Here is a 4,861-nt window from a genome sequence, read left to right as displayed (position 1 = left end):
AAACCCATCTCGATCAAGAAAACAAGAGAAAACCTTTATTGTCTTAAATGTTTTCGGTGTCTGCTGACCCTTGACATCCGCGTTTCAGTCCGGGTTCATTGCGTAGTAAATATTTCGCTACCGCTTTCTTGTAGCTTTCAAATGCTTGATTGTTGGCTTCTTGTATACGACATTACATTCGTGGCACGTTTGAGACCGATTTTCGCGATCTGCTTGCCTTTCTGCGGCAGCGCGGCTCTGCCGAGCCGAAATAAGTGGGGAGGCGTTCACTTGATCGAACGCCGTTTTAGCGAATGAAAACGAGACCACGACGTTTCATCGAATGACTAGCGAATGGGTCTAGTTACATAGACAGCTCGGATTAGCTTTCTTTTGTAATGTGGCGCCTTACCTGCCGCTGCGAAGCGGCGTAAACGAGGGCTCCGAGTATGTTAGCACGCGTGTCCCCCCCCCCCCCCCCCCCCACACACACACACACACACAAACACACACTGCGAGCGTCTGGGTTTGAAACTATTAATTGCCAGTTCTAAAGGATGGTACTTACTTGAAGTGGGAGCTGGAATTCTACTAGGTACCAGGAGAGACTTACTAGGGAGTTTTAGAATAGCGCACGCTAAAGCTTTGCGTGCGCAAAGAATAGCGTCGTCGCTACTGCGCATGCTCCGAACGCAAACCAGATTTTGCGCTTTGCGTGCGCAATTTTAGCGTGCGCTATTTCTCGGAAATAGCGTGGGTACGCAAAGAGTCTTTGCGCTTGTCCAAGGAGGATTCGTGATGAGAAGTTGGCTAAAGCCAAGACGAGCAGAGTTGAAAAAAGATGGCGGTTTCCTGGATTATGGTCAGCGGCTGCTTTGGCGGCGTCGTGAGTGCGACGTCGGCGGCATCCTCGCGACTGCGATTTTCAATACAAGACGACATTGAACTCGGTTTGGCAACGATCACCGACAGCTTTATGCTTGTGACGCGCGAACATTTCTCGGCGAAGGTACGATGTGCGAAGGTCACACGAGACCTCTCTTGCCGAGGCGACGCAAGCGGACACAACCGATCAACCGTTCGCGTCGCATTCTTCTGTTTAAACAAATCTAAAATTATACTCTGGACCAAAAAACTTCTTTTTCTTAAGTTACAGCATTTCGTGTGTGAAATAAAAAATGTGACTGTATCTTGGTGGCGTCGCAAGCGCGAGATGCTTGGGCTTTTGCGTTGCGACGGAGAAGACGCTATTTTAAAACTCTCTCGCGTCGCGTGCGCTAATACAAGCACTAAATTTAGCGCTAGCGTGCGCTAAAATTGCGTACGTTATTCTAAAACTCCCTACTATCGGCCAACGAAGCACGGTGGCCTGTGGGGGCGGAGTCTAGGAACGCTACTGATTAATATTGTGACAGGCGATCAGTTATGATAGCAGACGAAACTTCGACTCGTTTGTTCAGAAGTTCGCGGTGATATTTTATTAGCCCTCGTTACAGCACACCAAGGATCTTAGGCAGTGAAATTCACATCACGCAGGCTCGTCCGTCATAGCCAAATGAGCGCAGTCGACGATGAGGTGTAATGAGCTACTAAGCTTCACAAGGAAAATGCGCGTGAGAAAGTCCAAAACACCGATCCAGCAGACGCACGTACGTACGTTTACTCCGGACTTCATGAACCCGACGGCGCAAGATCAAACAGCACCGCCGTCATCGCCACCCGGTTTTCTCTGCACTTTGCGCGACGACGGCACTGCAACGGAGGGCACTAACCTCGGCGTTAACAATCCGCGAAATAGATTAATTTCCCACTCTTGAAGCCATTCCAATTGATAAATGAAAATACCTCGGCGTTGTTGAACATCTGACGACACAACCAACACAACTGTGCCGCTGGCTGCGTGAGCCTGACACAACTGTGCCGAGCGCCTGCTCGGCACCGTTGTTGCTCGTGAAGGCCTGCTTATTTGTAGTTGAGACGATGATTCCACATCTTTCGTGGTGCTTGCAATAACTTCGAAGGCAGGGCAACCTTCTCACGAGGACGTTGAAGACACTCAACACCGGAGCCACCAAAGCAATCGCACAAACCGTCGCCATGTTTGCTTCTTCTTCGTCACTCGCGGCGCGGTCAACTCGTCGCGAGATGTTTCCTGGCTCGGCTAGATGGAAACCAACAGCGGCAAAGTGGCGTATGGACACACGGCTCTCACATTACGGGCACTATACTCACATGCCGCGGTAAACAGGACCGATACCGGCGAAACGGCAGTCGGCACACCAGCGAAGAAGCCCTCAAAGGGAAGCGGCGCCGAGGCCGACGCAGCCCCCCTCCCCGTGAGCGTCTGGGTTCGAGATTATTGTTCGCTTTTGCTGCTTGCGGTCGAGGCTAAAAAGAGCACTTCCGGACAAAGGTCTATAGACGCTTTGCAGCAGCTGTGCATGGACGCCGCCATAACTGACCTTCCGTTTTTGTTTCCTCTTATTCCGTTTATTTCACTTCATCCTTACCATAGCAGGCCAGGTTATTGCCACATTAGATTCAACTGTGTCCTTTTCTAAAGCATCGGTCTTTGTAGAGGATCGTCAACTACCGTTTCAGTTGCTCGGCATCTCGGTAAGACAAGAGAAGGTCGGCTATGGCGGCTGTAATTTGGCGCGTGTGTAAAGGGTCTATACCAGTGGTCTATACAGTTACTCTACTAGCAGTCCGCTCATCGCGCCATCTGGGGTCTCCTAGGGGAACTAAAGCAAATGTCTCCCAATCCTGAGTATGAAAAAATGGATACGCGGTGTGCCGTATGCGGGGGAAAACGAGGAAGTAGAACATGTGGTGCTTCACATGTTCTACTTCCTAACACAGGGTTTGCTCCCGCCCTCCCCAAGGGGGCGACGGATTTAGTCGGAGCGATGTGGTTTGCAGAGGAGAATGGAAGAATGGATGATAAGTGCATTTTAATAACAAAGAGAAGTTTGGAAGACTGCTGGAAATTACCTAGGGAGAATTGAATAACGTACAACTAACTGACACAGCTGGGGATAGGCGGGACAGGGGAAAATTAGGACTCCCCCTTGTGGCTCCGGCCCAAAGTCTCAACCGCGTCTCCCGGTGGGACCGGTGCGGGGGTAACGCCGACTAGGTTTGACCAGAGGAAAATTGGCGACTCCCTCGCCTGGGGCCACGGGTGGTGTTTTTAGTTTTTTTGCGCTATCTTCCAAAGGTCATCCTGGTAATATCCCACACCGCGTGGTGAATTACGAAATTGCAGAGGGGAAGCAAGTTGGCTTAAAAGGATACTTTAACGAAATTTGAAATATTCCCGTCGTGTTCGAAAATGGGTTGAATATGATCCACAATATCCGTAAATGACAATCGCACGTTTGTACTTTGAGCCTGGTGGCTGTATTTTTCGGTATAAATGGCCCACTCTGGCAATCGCTCGGAGAAGGCCCAGTGGAGACCACCATGGGCATCCGCAGAGGGGTGCAAGGAGGGGCAGTTGCCCCCCCTTAGAATTTTGAGGGGGGTGCAGGAAGGGGGGGGGGGGGGGGGAGCTGCACCCAAACCAGCTAAAGGGTACTCCGGTGGTTTTTTTAACTACCCAAACCAACTACATTTTCTGAATAACATATGGAGTTACTGTTCCTGGCAGGCTATTTTTTATCTAGAAATTCAAAATGACTATTAAAAAGAACGGCAAATCTAAACGGCAATAAAAAAAAAACGTGTTACGGAAGTTTTGATTACGCCGCGATACTGGCGAAACTTGCTTTCGACGGGTTGCGCCTTTTTCTGCGGTACTGCGCTTCCGTAAAAATTTCCACGTGTTCTCAACGGCAAGTCTCACGGCTTACGGAGGGTTTAAAAAAAAACTCCTTCGACGAATGATGACGAACGAGTAGAAAATGTGTCTTCAGCACGCTGCCGCTAGCCTCCGCAACGCTCCAAAAACGCGATTTTTCGACATGTAAGATGGCCGCCCAGTGGCTTCACTCGCGGGAGCGAGAAGCGCGATCCAGCAGTTGTCACAGAGATCAACGGGTGTGTAGTCCAAAATCCAGGGCGCAGCCGTGAAAGCAGGGAAAGAGTAACGTGGAAACGTGCTGAAAATAGCCACATAGCTAACATTCCCGTGAAGCGGGGGGGGGGGGGGGGGGATAAGTGTGCACCCCCCTGGTAAAAGTTCTGCGGACGCCCATGGAGACCCCGTGACATCCAACGCAATCGTGACGTAGGTCGTCTCGGGACGAGCAAAGCTACGGCGAGGCTGACGTCGAGAGGATGGCCTAGTCGTTTCAGCCATCGAAGCGGCTGCTTTTGTACGAATTTTGAGTGACGGGTTAATCTTCTATAATCTTTGTAGGGGGACAATAGCGACTTCTGCGACACACAAAAGGCATTCTCGGGAAGAGGGGAGTTCCTCCTTCCCCCCTTCTCTCGTCGTGGCCGGAGGCGAGACACACTCCGTCACTAGCTGTCAAGGTTCCTAGACGGGCATTACAAGCGAGGCGTTAGCGACATTCACCAGGTGCTCTCTGCTAATCGTTTAATTCGTTTTAAAATTCCTTTTCGAGACTTTTTTTAACAAGATATTGGTATGTTCGATGTCATACTGCTCCTTTGAACACATATAGACCAAAAAATGGGCGCCGAAATTTAAGGATGCTGCGGTGTACTTGCATAGGTGGCCACGTTTGCCTGCGGAAACCGCCGTATATGTAGACGCTGCTGCCGATGTCGAGACCGTAGATGTAGACGCGATCGCCTCACAGTGCATCGCACGAAGCACACAACGAGCAGGGATGAGGTCCAAAGCGTATCTTTTGCACACAGCACTCCGGGAGTGACACCAACGGGACTCCCCCTTTCCCTCTTCTTGTAC

This window comes from Ixodes scapularis, unplaced genomic scaffold (assembly GCF_016920785.2).
Source record: "Ixodes scapularis isolate PalLabHiFi unplaced genomic scaffold, ASM1692078v2 PGA_scaffold6__148_contigs__length_123643588, whole genome shotgun sequence".
Classification (NCBI taxonomy): domain Eukaryota; kingdom Metazoa; phylum Arthropoda; class Arachnida; order Ixodida; family Ixodidae; genus Ixodes; species Ixodes scapularis.
Note: the sequence above shows the minus strand (reverse complement) of the source record.